Here is a 15372-nt window from a genome sequence, read left to right on the forward strand (position 1 = left end):
TCACATTTGACTTCCCTGCACATTGTACACTCACCCTTGATTTAAGTTTGAACATTATGATTTCATTCCATTCCCCATCAAACCTGTGTGAGCAGGATGCTGTCAAACAGGAGCTGCGTCTCCACCTGGTCCTTGGTGATGTCAGCATTAGTGTTCATACCGAAGATCTCTGGCAACGGGTACAGTGGGAGTGATTTGGTGTACTCTAAGTAGCTATTATGCTGCAAAAGAAATGAGACATTTCCTGATGCACACATCCAGAAAGCAGAGACACTAAAATAACAATGGCACACTTAAAGCGCACCACCCACAAGATCGCTGACATTTATAATAATGACTATGCAAATCAACATTCATGAATAAAAGATTCCGGCGGAAAATGGCAAATAAAACTGAGCATAGATTGCTCGTGCTCACAGATAAATTAAGCAGTGACCACTGGTAGCATCCCACCACGCATAGTTATTGAACTTAGAGCTCATTATGATTTTCAGAACTTTCTGGAATGGGAAAAAAAAAAACAAGTGGGCAAGTGAATCAAAAATGATGTGTTTTGCGTTGCGTGAGCAAGTTATATCTCATTTGATTCAAATATCATCAAGTTCTGGTGATAAGTTTTCATTTAGACTGCATGCCACTTTAATGGAAAACGGATAATTCTGCAGAAGAGTGAGTGAGAAAAAAATCTGTTTCATTTTAATTGTTAATATTAGGCCTTTTTTTTTTTCATGATATGACAGCAGTAACCAAAACAGAGATCTGCACGAGAGATCTTACTTCGCCTTCAGGTGGCGAGTAGTAAATTCCACTTGGGTCAAACTTGTACTCAGAGTCTTCAATGATCTTATTGGTGTAGAAGATGGAGAGGATTGTGCAGAGGGTCCAACGGTCCCAGTCATCTGTAACACGTCCTCTGTAGTTACAGTACACTCCCCTGTCATGTAGCGCAGTGCGTCGAACGACACTTCATAAATAAATAAATAAATACATAAATAAATAAAGAGATAAAAAGATAAATAAATTAATAAAAAAGAAGCTTATAGAGTCCACTTGGGAGAGATAAAGATAATGACCATCTGTGGTGGTGGTTTTCAAACTGGGGTCCTTCAGGGTACATAATCAATTACAATACAAAATTCATTATTTTATTTTTTTAAAGATTTGTGGTTTATGTCAATATAAATTATTATTATTATAAGCTTGGTATGCCACTAATTTAGAATGAACCACATTCTAAGCCACTGCTCCCCATATTATGCAATGACACTGGAATGTAATCATGACAAGCATAAATACAGTTTTGGCTACAGTATAATTTAGGTCTAAGATTTGCAGTTGAACTAATAATTGCAATTAAACAGCACAAAGTTATGCTATTTGTATTTTGCAGTGAATGGGGAAGATTTAATTAAAATCAAGGAGAACAGAGTGTTGTCTGTCTCCTTATTTCACATTCAAATATGAGAGATAAATATACAGACAGGTGACAAAAGAAAGGCAAAAAGGAAGGAAAGGCCTTAGAAGAAGGTGGTCTTCTAAGGTTTAAATAATAACTGTGATAAAACACCATTTCCCCCAAAATATATTCCCTCAGCTGGTGTTTTGATGATGGCAGTAACAGACGAGAGAGGACAGTGCTGGCAGAATGTACAACATGTATCTTTAATAGGGGGAAAAAAATTTGGTCGACAAGTTTTCATTTATTTCTGAAGCGAGCACTGGGTCAAAATTATACATACAGGGTAAAAAATGTACATACATTCAATTAGATTATTAATTCAGTGGTGCTGAAAGTTCCAAAATGACTTAACTTGCCAAGGCCAAGACCTCTCAACTTCCTGTCAGTGATGATTGACTACAGCTGAGAGCTTCTCTGTGCGCAACATAAAAAAGGGTTTGTTTGAAGCACTCATTGGATTGACCAACACACAGTACAATGGGAAAGTCCAAGGAGCTCAGTACAGATCTGAGAAAGAGGATCATAAATTTACACACTCAGGAATGCCTCTTGGATCCATTTCTAAACAACTGCAGATTCCAAAATCATCAGTTCAAGCAACTGTATGAAAGTATAAGTATTAGGATGTGTAGTCACTTTACCTAGTCGCTTTACTGGAAGAAAATCCAAACTGTCCATCTCAGCTGAGAGGAAATTGATTCAGATGGATAGGCACAACCCAGGAACCACTTGCCATGAAATAGAAGCTGCTGGAACACTGTCTACAGTCAAGTGAATTTTATATTGCCATGGAAGAGAGGCCACCATCCAAGAAAGAAGTTCCTGAACCAAAAATCGACAACTTCAAGCTTGATTAATGTTTGTGCTGACTACATGAACATTTGTTAAGCATGGTGATGGTAGCATGTACTAAGGCTTTATTGTGCTTCCAATGGAACTGGTGCATTGCATAAAGTGGATGAATAAACTCAGAATTCTTAAGCACAACCTCAAACTATCACCAAGACAGTTGGAACTTTGACACAATTGGGTGTTCCAACATAACAATGACCCCAAATTCATTAAAGCTGGTTGTGGAAGATAAAGGAAATTGTAATTAAGCATAAAACAAGTCCTGACCTCAACACTTCAAAAATACGTGGACTTAAGTCAGGTCCATGACAAGAAACACACAAATGTATTTGAATTCTACTAATTCTGCTTAGAAGAGAGGTCAAATATCCAACCAGAATTCTGACAGAATCATGGTGAGGGTGACAAAAAAGCATCTGGTCAAGGTGAAACTTGCTACTGGACATTTAACCAAATAGGAGTTGTGCTGTATGCATATTTTTGACTATGTACAACCCCAATTCTAAAAAAAAAGTTAGGACACTGTGTAAAACAAACAAACTCAGAATGTGAAGATCATGGAAACCCTATCATGGAAGATCATGGAAACCCTATATTTCATTAAAACAGTACAAAGACAACATATCAAATGTTGAAAACTGAGAAATGCTCATTTTGAATTTGATGTCAGCAACACGTTTCAGAAAAGTTGGGACAGGGGCAACAAAAAATTGAAAAAGTTGGGGAGGGGTTCACTGCTCTGTGAAAGACTGGGAAAGCTCTGGGAAACTAGTGCAACAATTTAAGAATAATGTTCTTCAATGGAAAATTGCAAAGAATTTGGGGATCACATCATCTATGGTACATATCATTAAAAGATTCAGAAAATCCAGAGAAATCTCTGTACACAAGGGACAAGAATGAAAACTTACATTGGATGTCAGTGATCTTCAGGCGCTCTTCAGGTGACACTACATTAATAACAGACATGTCTGTAGTGGAAACCAGTGTATGGGCTCAGGAACAATTCTGAAAACCATTGTCTGTGAACGCAGTTCATTACTGCATCCACAAATGGAAGTTAAAACAATAACATAAGATATAAACAATATCCAGAAACACTGCCACCTCCTCTAGGCCTGAGCTCATTTACAATGGACTGAGGCAGAGTAGAAAACTGTCCTGTGGTCTGACGAATCGAAATCTGAAATTCTTTTTGCAAATCATAGATATCGCGTCCTCCAGGTAAAAGAAGAGAGGGACCATTTGGCTTGTTATTAGTGCACAATTCAAAAGCCAGCATCTGTGATGGTATGAGGGTGCATTAGTGCACATGACATGGGTAGCTTGTACATCTGGGAGGGCTCCATTAATGCTGAAATGATATATGCAGATTTTGGAGCAACATGCTGCCATCCAGACTGTCTTTTTCAGGGAAGGGCATCCTTCTTTCAGCAAGACAATGCCAAACCACATTCTGCACATATTAAAACTGCATGGCTCTGTAGTAAAAGAGTTTGGGTGCTAAACTGGCCTGCCTGCAATCCAGACCTGTCTCCCATTGAAAACATTTGGTGCATTATGAAACACAAACTATGACAAAGGAGACTCCAAACTGCTGAGCAACTGAAATTGTGCATCAGGCAAAAATGGGACATTTCACTGTCGAAATTACAGCAATTGGTCTCTGTCAGGGTGTGCAGGCACTAATGGATGCAGATGTAGGGAAGAGCAGGTGCGTTGCAAATTGGTGAACTAATCCAAATCGTGAAGTGAGAATCAGAGTCAGGAACAAGCAAAAGGTTGGTTGATGTGCGAACAGGATATCCAAGGAAAACCACAGTCTCAGAGTCAGATAAGCAACATAGCGAGGGTCAATATAACTAATAGTCTGGCAAAACAAACAAATGGCTCAGTATAGTCAGGTACAGGGACACAGAACTACATTTCGCAAAGAGCAAGTGTGTTTGCAGTCTTTACGTAGGGAGAGCTGATGAGGAACAGGTGTGCTTACAATCAATTGCTGGTTTCAGTCACGTGACTTTTCTTAGCGGTTTTACCAGATTTGAAATAGCTGGTGGTTTAAAGGCTGCCGTAGTGCAAACAACTAGCAATAGCTTATCAGAGTATGCTTGCAATCTAGACACCACTGCTCTCTTTAGATATATTCAGAAGATTGCTATGTGCAATGGAATAGACCCCTACAGTTTGGGAAAGAAGGATGTCATACAATCTCGAAAACTACCCTTCAGTCGAGTTCCCTGACACCTCAAACTATCTGGTGTTGCAGACATCCTTCCACACCACAAAACAGATGAAAGAGTGGAAGAGTATGGAGGCTTACAACTTTTGTGTATGTGGCTGGGTAAAGGACCTCTGTATCAAGTCGCTGCCGAATGAATCCTGTATTGTTTTTGCCTGTGTAAGTATGTTTTTTTAAGCTTTTCGTTTGTGTCTTTACAATGAAGCGCTGCAAGTTGAAGTGTAAACAAACAACAGTTCGCTTGATTCTCATTTGTGCTCTCTCTGATCTCTCAGGTAAATCATTCACAAAGATCATCAAAAACCCCTTTAAAGACCTGGATCTTAGTTAAACCATAGTTAATAGAGGGAATAGTTAGGAAGGCCGGCAGACTTCAAAGGACCGGCCTTTTGTTTCGATTCTTATGTTGAACTGCACCATCACGTGACCATGACCGTGCACACTGGCCAAACAAACATATAGGACAACAGTGAATTTAGAGACGATTTTGAATTAAAACTCGTTATTTTAGAAGTGAAAGAAAGCTTAAAAATAAAACATTTAAAACTATGGATAAGATGAGTAAAAATCATTTAAAATAAGTCTTAATTATTGTAAACCATCATCTAACCATCATCGTTTTACGATACGGCAATCAAAACCAAATACTGAAGGCTTATCAAAAATAAATAAATAAATCTTTGCCCCAGATTTCCTGGTTGTTATTTCTTTAAGAAGAATAGTAATAAAAGCCAGAATCTTTCAAATCAAGTGATCTGAGAAATAGGGACAATTTGGCATCTCATAGCGGTGAGCTTCAACAGTTTGAAACTGAGTACAAGTCAAAAAATCCTAAAATTGTAAAAAACATCTGAGATTTGAATTTTTTTTTACTTCGATTTCAAGAGATAAAATATTGATACTCGATGTTTTGGGACCTTTTATTATCCCAGTAGCTTTTAAAGTACGTACAGTGTTATTCAATTTGTGCTCATAATATTTTCAGTGAGCTTCGCGCTACTTGTTGCGAAACGTAAACAAACACAGAAGCGAAGCACGAGCATGTTGCGGTTTCAAAATGTTGATTTTAAACCAAAATTCTTAGAATATTCTCAATAAACTGTAAAAATGCATCACATTCATAGTCTTTTCTATAGCAAAACAGGGTTCGTGTGCACAGTAAATGTCACGTGACATGTCATAACGTTGAACAAAGAGTTAGTCCTTTGAAGTCTGCCGGCCTTCCTAACCATCTCCCTCTATTAACTATGGTTAAACAAGATGGAAACGTGATCACAGTACATTGTAACTGTATGGCTGGGTAAGAATTTTGTTGTGACCTTCATACATATGGACTTTGTGAGGAGTAAGCAAAGAAACAGCTGGGGACTTTAGCACTTCATGACTAAAAAAAGTACTGTAAAATAATGACGCACAGAAAGAAAAAAGTAATTGGAAAACACTAACATCATAGCTGAGAGGGATATACAAACCTTTCACGAAGTAATCACTGCAAACTTGAGCATGCTTCGACTCGGCTCCCTTCGATTTCAGTGAGAGGTTCAAAAGCCACCTTTCTCGACATCTTTTTGTGAAATCCTGTGTTCGTTCACCCTTTATTAGTTCATGGGGAACCCTGAAGGAACTTTTATCAGTTTCATGGTTTGATCGATTTGAACAACCTAAAGCAACGCAAGCGTAAGGCATTTTTCACGTGAGTAATACACCTTCTCTGTACAAACGCTTTGCAAAGTGAACTTTGGTAGACCACCAGCTAAAGTTTTGAATAACTAATGAGGCGGATGTGATGTCACATGAAACCCAGCAATCCTGGACTTGCAAGTGACGTCAAAGCAAAACAGAAACCCTGATGTCGGCCATGTGGGTGGATATACAAATGCGGAGTCAAGTAATATTCCATACAAAACATAGTCACACATGCGCAACTCTGTTTTTCCACTGCTTTAAACGTCCTTTTAGCTATGCCATATATTTGCGCTGTATATGGTTGTGGTCACAACGATACAACTGTGTCACGTGCATTTTCGTCCGACGAAATGCATTTTGTGATGACGAAATGCATTCTGTGATGGACGCAATGCATTTCGTCCCACGATATGCATTTCGTGATGGACGAAATGCATATCGTCCGACGAAATGCATTTTGTGATGACGAAATGCATTCTGTGATGGATGAAATGCATTTAGTCCACAAAATGGGCCCGGTGACACTTGACACCCCATACAAATGTTCACAGAGTGTTGTTAAAAGTAGAGGTAATACAACCCCAATTCCAAAAAAGTTGGGACAAAGTACAAATTGTAAATAAAAATGGAATGCAATAATTTACAAATCTCAAAAACTGATATTGTATTCACAGTAGAACATCGACAACATATCAAATGTCGAAAGTGAGACATTTTGAAATTTCATGCCAAATATTGGCTCATTTGAAATTTCATGACAGCAACACATCTCAAAAAAGTTGGGACAGGGCAATAAGAGGCTGGAAAAGTTAAAGGTACAAAAAAGGAACAGCTGGAGGACCAAATTGCAACTCATTAGGTCAATTGGCAATAGGTCATTAACATGACTGGGCATAAAAAGAGCATCTTGGAGTGGCAGCGGCTCTCAGAAGTAAAGATGGGAAGAGGATCACCAATCCCCCTAATTCTGCGCCGACAAATAGTGGAGCAATATCAGAAAGGAGTTCGACAGTGTAAAATTGCAAAGAGTTTGAACATATCATCATCTACAGTGCCTAATATCATCAAAAGATTCAGAGAAACTGGAAGAATCTCTGTGCGTAAGGGTCAAGGCCGGAAAACCATACTGAGTGCCCGTGATCTTCGGGCCCTTAGACGGCACTGCATCACATACAGGCATGCTTCTGTATTGGAAATCACAAAATGGGCTCAGGAATATTTCCAGAGAACTTTATCTGTGAACACAATTCACCGTGCCATCCGCCGTTGCCAGCTAAAACTCTATAGTTCAAAGAAGAAGCCGTATCTACACATAATCCAGAAGCGCAGACGTCTTCTCTGGGCCAAGGCTCATTTAAAATGGACTGTGGCAAAGTGGAAAACTGTTCTGTGGTCAGACGAATCAAAATTTGAAGTTCTTTATGGAAATCAGGGACGCCGTGTCATTCAGACTAAAGAGGAGAAGGACGACCCAAGTTGTTATCAGCGCTCAGTTCAGAAGCCTGCATCTCTGATGGTATGGGGTTGCATTAGTGTGTGTGGCATGGGCAGCTTACACATCTGGAAAGACACCATCAATGCTGAAAGGTATATCCAGGTTCTAGAGCAACATATGCTCCCATCCAGACGATGTCCCTTTCAGGGAAGACCTTGCATTTTCCAACATGACAATGCCAAACCACATACTGCATCAATTACAGCATCATGGCTGCGTAGAAGAAGGGTCCAGGTACTGAACTGGCCAGCCTGCAGTCCAGATCTTTCACCCATAGAAAACATTTGGTACATCATAAAACGGAAGATTCGACAAAAAAGACCTAAAACAGTTGAGCAACTAGAATCCTACATTAGACAAGAATGGGTTAACATTCCTATCCCTAAACTTGAGCAACTTGTCTCCTCAGTCCCCAGACGTTTACAGACTGTTGTAAAGAGAAAAGGGGATGTCTCACAGTGGTAAACATGGCCTTGTCCCAACTTTTTTTGAGATGTGTTGTTGTCATGAAATTTAAAATCACCTAATTTTTCTCTTTAAATGATACATTTTCTCAGTTTAAACATTTGATATGTCATCTATGTTCTATTCTGAATAAAATATGGAATTTTGAAACTTCCACATCATTGCATTCCGTTTTTATTTACAATTTGTACTTTGTCCCAACTTTTTTGGAATCGGGGTTGTACAACAGAGTGGTAAACATGCTCCTGTCCCGACTTTTCTGAAAATGTGTTGCTGACATCAAATTCAAAATGAGCATATATTTTTCAAAAAACAAAATTTCTCAGTTTCAACATGTTGTCTTTGTACTATTTTCAATGAAATATATGGTTTCCATTATTTGCAAATTATCAAATCAAATCAAATTTATTTGTACAGCGCTTTTAACAATAAACATTGTCGCAAAGCAGCTTTACAGAATTTGAACGACTTAAAACATGAGCTAATTTTATCCCTAATCTATCCCCAATGAGCAAGCCTGTGGCGATGGTGGCAAGGAAAAACTCCCTCAGACGACATGAGGAAGAAACCTCGAGAGGAACCAGACTCAAAAGGGAACCCATCCTCATTTGGGCAACAACAGACAGCCTGACTATAATATTAACAGTTTTAACAGGTATAACCCTCAACTGTCCTCATGCGGCCGTCCTTCACAGGAGAGGAGGGGGCAAATTATCACATTCTGATTTTATTTGCAGTTTACCCAACTACCCGACTTTTTTGGAATTGGGGTTGTATAATTTTGACCCTGTGTTGATTTCAGAAAGCCCAAAATAAATTTAAATTTGTGCACAATTTTTTTATTTATTAAATGTGTTGTACAATAATTTCGCAACAGATAAAGGACAGTTCAAAGAAATCATTGAAAGCCCAACATTGCCATGACATTCAGGTCCATGATCATTTTATGTCTGTGTATATAAAACCTTTGGACCACAGTATCATATGCTATAGCATATGATTAGTATCATTTTCAACTTTATCAACCCATTCCAGGACTCATCCCAGTAAAAGACCATGCCCATCAGGACAGAAGTATTTCACCACAGGGTAAAAAGTGATAAATCAGAAGTAAACCCAAATCACAGCAGCAAAACAGCCTGAGAGAGAGAGAGAGAGAGAGAGAGAGAGAGAGAGAGAGAGAGAGAACACCACTGGTTTTCCTTTAATTTGTCACCTGTCTGTGTATAGATGATCTGATTCTTTCCTTGTTATAAAACTATGATACTTTGCATGTTGGGGTTCTTTACTTCTGCTTTGTCTTATTTTCTCAGTATTCAGGACATGTTAGGGATGTTAACACTTACTAACAAACAACAGAACCAAATTCTACCTGAAACTTTTTAAAAAATAATAATAATAACCAAGACTGTTACTTAAAGGTACCTGGAAGTTCCTGGTCAATTCGCATTAATACCGCTGTGTTTATTAGGAACTTGCAATGAGAAACTGTGAAATAATCCCACATGGCTGACATTTTTTGTAATTTTTATTTTTTACTATTAATCTGCTGCTCAAACTGTTTAAAATCCCATCTGAACCCTGATGGGTACAGGAGAGCAAATAAAACAGTGTTTAATCACATTACCATTAAAATGAGTTGTAAAGCATTACAACCTGGAATTAAAATGGATTTTTGGGGGGTTAGCACCATTTGATTTACACAACGTGCCTACCACTTTAAAGGTGCACTTTTTTATTTATTTATTGTGACACAAACAATAATTAAGATGAAAAAACAGAAATCTGGAGTGTGCATAAGTATTCACCCCCTTTCATATGAAACCCCTAAATAAGAGCTGGTCCAACCAATTCACTTCATAAGTCACATAATTAGTTGATTAAAATCCGCCTGTGTGCAATCAAAGTGTAACATGATCTGTCACATGATGTCTATATCAACCAACCTGTTCTGGAAGGACCCTGACTCTGCTACACTACTAAGCAAGCAACATGAAACCCAAGCAGCACTCCAAACAGGTCAGAGACAAAGTTGTGAAGTATAGATCAGGGTTGGGTCATTTAAAATAAACAAACAAACAAACAAACAAACAAACAAATAAATAAATAAATACCCCAAACTTTGAATATCCCAGGGAGCACCATTAAATCCATTATTGCAAAATGGAAAGAAACATGGCACCATTACAAACCTGACAAGAAAAGGCCACCCACCAAAACTCACAGACCGGGCAAGGAGGGCATTAATCAGAGATGCAACAAAGACACCAACGATAATGCTGAGGGAGCTGCAAAGATCCACAGTGAAGATGGGAATATCTGTCCATGGGACCACTTTAAGCCATACACTTCACAGAGTGGGGCTTTATGGAAGAGTGGCCAGAAAAAAGCCATTGCTGAAGAAAACATGTTTGGAGTTTGCCCAACAGCATGTGACAGACTCCCAAAACACATGGTAGATTCTCTGGTCAAATGAGACAAAAATGGAACTTTTTGGCAATCATGGAAAATGCCATGTGTGGCACAAACCCAACACCCTGAGAACACCATCCCCACAATGAAGCATGGTGGTGGCAGCATCATGCTGTGGGGATGTTTTTCATCTGCAGGGACAGGAAAGCTGGTCAGGACTGAAGGAAAGATGGAAGGCACTAAATACAGGGCAATTCTGGAGGAAAACCTGTTTGAGTCAGCCAGAGGTTTCAGACTGGGACAAAGGTTCACAGTCTAGCAGAACTGCTAAAGCTACACTGGAGTGGTTTAAAGGGAAACGTTTAAATGTCTTGGAATGGCCTAGTCAAAGCCCAGACTTCAATCCAACTGAGAATCTGTGGCATAACTTGATTGCTGTACACCAACGCAACCCATCTAACTTGAAGTAGTTGGAGTAGTTTTGCCTTGAGGAATGGACAAAAATCCCAGTGGCTAGATGTGATAAGCTAATAGAGACATACCCCAAGAGACTTGCAGCTGTAATTGTCGCAAAAGGTGGCTCTATAAAGTATTGACTTTGGAGGGGTTGAATACTTATGCACACTCCAGATTTCTGTTTTTTCATCTTAATTATTGTTTCTGTCACAACAAAAAAGTGCATCTTTAAAGTAGTAGGTACGTTGTGTAAATCAAATGTTGCTAACCCCCCAAAAATCCATTTTAATTCCAGTTTGTAATGAGTTCATCTGTTCTTAGACATCCTCTTCCTTTGTCATTTTAAGTACTGTAAACTGTCATATTTGCACTGTTAATATCATAGCTATCTGTAAACTGTCTTATTGCACTATCATACCAAGTCAGATCATCTGTTTTTTAGTTGCCTACATACTGAAAATAGGCGTCTGTACATGCCAATGCTACCTCTATCACTTGATGCAGCTAGTCACTTTATTCTCAACCCTGTTACTGTTATGCACCTGTGTTCCTTCAGGGACTTGCACAAGTTTATGTATAGTTTATGTATAGTTGTCAGTAGTTTTTTAGTAGTAGTTTTATATTAGTTTTATTGTACATATTTTCCTATGTTTATTTTAGTATTTATGTGTGCACTTTATGGTGAAGCTTTAAATCTCATTGTACTTGTATAATGACAGTAAAGGCTTTCTATTCTATTCTATTCTATTCTATTCTATTCTATTCTATTCTATTCAAACACCAAGGAGGATGAATACTTTTGCAAGGCACTGTATATGCACTTGTCTAATATTAGCTAAGTCAAGTGTACATTACTAGTTTTATTTCACATTTAACAACTAATCAAAACCTTCTTCCATTCACCATCACAGAAAGTGAGGGCAGAGCAGCTTTCTAACAGGAAAGCCAAATCAAGACAACAGAAAAAAAAAGATGTGAGATGGATGAAAGGGGCGGGGCTTGCAGGGTGTCACTTAATATTGGAGAGTTTATAACCCCAACACAGCTGTCAATCATTCCAGATGCTGTTTGGCTCATCTACTGTCTTTGATGAGAGAAGAAGAGAAGTCTGCTCTTTTTGCATGTTTAGAATGGCAGTTTGAAAGGCAGCAAACTACAATGTCAAAATGCCAGGCTTCTATGCAAAATGCAATAAGGGTAGGAAGTGTGTGTGTGTGTGTGTGTGTGTGTGTGTGTGTGTGTGTGTAAGAGCTTAAGTCAAGCGTTTTCCCCACTCAATATCAGGCATCACTAAGCTGACAGTAATTAAATATCTTAATCATTATATAATGACATGAACTTTCATAAACATTGTGTGAAGGAGTAAACATACATTTTAATAATTACATACATTCCTATGTTCTACAAAAGCTAAACTTGTACTTGTCTCAGTTTTCAATCACACTTTTCATCATAAATCATGAATAAAATATTTCATTCTAATAAAAATATTGGACTCTGACTTTTGGACCCTACTGTAAATTAAGCATATAAAAACAGCTACTTTAATTGCAATGTCTCACTGCCTCTTTTTCCCCACTGTCTCATTTGATTAGGAAAATAGCACCAAGCCATGTTGGTGTTTCATTTTCACACCAAAGACCCTTTTCATTATGTGCTGTGGTGCTAGGTGTCAATTGGCAAGTTCGGCACATTTCCAAGGGGTTTCAGAAATGAAAAGGTGGAGCCAGGGACGTTCAGATCATGACATTTTCTGCTGAAATTTCCTTTGCTAATGCCATGGAGGAAATGTCAGCATTTTTTTTTTTCCAGGGGGTTCTTGAGCAGTTTATGCAGAGTGCTTGTTCTGAAAGGCATAGGGAGAGTACCAGTGAGGGCAGCTCTGAAGCTATGGAAATGTCAAGGATTTTTTTCATGCTTCTTCAGAGGGACTTATAAAAGGATTGGTGGAGTGTGTGAAAATGAAGTTGGAGACATGGAGAAATTGTGTTAAGAGTGCATGTGATAGAGTGCAGGCAGGTGAGAACTGGTTGATGTCAGTATGAAAAGATGGAGCAGAAGTGGATGGGATTTGTGTTTGCATCCTCACTTCATACTGGTCCAGGAACATATACAGCTGTTGGACAGATATGCGCAAGTCAGTTTCATTGAACTCATAGGGGATGTTCCAGCCCAGGGGGCCAAACTTCCTTTGCTCTTGGATAAGAGCATGAAAGAAACAAAGGCCATAAAGGAGTTTCTTGAACACAGCCTAAAACACAAAAACATATTAAACTTTTACATGTACAAAACCCAAGACCACACAATTAATGATAAAATACCTGAGTGAAGAAAACAACTTCCAATGAATCCTTCTCCACTTCAGCTATATTCCCATCCAAAATTTTGCAATTTGAAAATTAGGCATGTTTCATGTATATTAGAGAGGCTAAAATCTTGTGCAATATCATTTACCATTTTATCACATACTCTCTCAAACACTAAACCAGATTTTCCACCAAGCCTAGTTTTTGTTAAACTCCTGACTCACTGGCTTTGTGGTGCTGCTGAAGAATTCCGCATTGGAGATAGAATCCATATAAAGGGATCCGATGATGTTGGAACGCAACCCCTTGGGGGCCTCATTTGTCATTTTGACACCATTCTGAAGGATGGCCACAGGGAAGTTAGGTGAGGTAACTGGTTAGCCACAGATGAAAGTCGGGATGAGTGGTGTCTGGGTTGAGCTCCTGGAATAATATAAGGCCAAAAGAAACTTATCAGTTGGAAAAGAAAAAGGGTCTGTGAATTATTGATCATAACCATTAGTTAAAAGTATGTAAGAACGTTGAAAATTAAATAATTCATAAGTTTTGCTTTTGATTATCTGAGGTATTTCTTCAAACAATTTATACAGGCAATATATGAAGTTTCCTCCAAGTACCACAACAAATGGCAATCACCGGCACCACAATAAACCAAAACCAGTGCTTTCTTTCAAGTACTATGTGGCAGCAGGGGCATAGTCAAGTGCCGGTTTGCGAATGGAGAGTGAGGCCAGGGAAGGTTAGTGGCAAAATGATCACACCTGTGGTTAATTGATGGTGTGTGTGTGTGTGTGTGTGTGTGTGTATACTTTGCAGTGATGGCCAAGTCCTGGTGGACTATGAAACATGATACCCAGAAGCAGTACCACTGTGTAACATTTTAGCATGCAAATGTCACAGAGGCACTGTTTAAAATGATCTCCCAAGTCAGGATTCCAAAAGAAACCCTGACTGATCAGGGCATTACGTTTATGTCATGTACCTTTCATGAACTCTACAAGTTACTGGGGGTTAAATCCATCCACACCAGTGTTTATCACCCACAGACAGACAGCTTGGTTGAACGGTTTAACCAAACCCTTAAAAACTTAATTTGTAAGTTTGTAAGTGAAGACACAGAATTGGGATAAATGGCTCGAGACCCTGTTATTTGCAGTATATGTGTGGTCCTGCAAGCCTCCAAGGGCTTCTCATTCGAATTATTATATGGGCATAAGCCTTGGAGCGTCCTAAATGTGTTGCAGGAAAATTGGGAGGAAAGACTTGTGTGCAAAACTCCACACACTCAGTCACCTAACCAAGAAGAATTTGTGGCAGGCGCAAGAACATCAGGCCAGGCTGTACAATGGGGTGTGCACCACCGTGAGTTCACTCCAGGAGATAAAGTGTTCATATTACTACCCATGTCGAGCTCAAAATTACTCACTAAGGGGCAAGGGGCCCTTTGAGGTCACACGGCAAATCGGGGACGTCAACTATGAGGTGAAGTGAATGGATAGGGATGGGGCACTACAGTTATACCACCTCAAGCTGCTTAAACAATGGAACAAGAAGATCCCTGCGGCACTGGCATCAGTAGTTCAGGAGAAGGTGGAGCTGGGGCCGGAGGTAAAAACAAAATTAACTGTTCGACCCACTCCAGTCCCCTATGGAGATCACTTCTCATTGTCCCAGTTTATGGAGGTTGCCAAATTCCAAGCGGTGTTTTCTGACATGTTCTCAATCCTTCCCGGCCGCACTCACCTCATAGAACACCACATTAAGACACCCCCGGGGTGGTGGTGTGGAGCTGCCCTTACTGCTTTTACCTGAATACAAGAACACTGTGGTTCAGGATGAACTCAAGGCCATGCTCAAGATCAGAAAATCGAAAAGCTGCACAGTGACTGGAACAACCCAGCGGTCTTGGTCCCGAGACAGACAGGTCGTTCAGGTTTTGTGTGGATGACAGAAAGGTCAACACGGTGTCTGAATTCCATGCATACCCAATGCCTCGGCA

General features: G+C 39.3%; 1 pseudogene; it reads right to left on the minus strand.

Moving 5' to 3' along the window:
• Positions 1 to 15372, minus strand: part of LOC132895873 (dynein axonemal heavy chain 7-like) — a 594076-nt pseudogene that overhangs the window by 138945 nt on the left and 439759 nt on the right.

This window comes from Neoarius graeffei, chromosome 13, assembly GCF_027579695.1.
Source record: "Neoarius graeffei isolate fNeoGra1 chromosome 13, fNeoGra1.pri, whole genome shotgun sequence".
Classification (NCBI taxonomy): domain Eukaryota; kingdom Metazoa; phylum Chordata; class Actinopteri; order Siluriformes; family Ariidae; genus Neoarius; species Neoarius graeffei.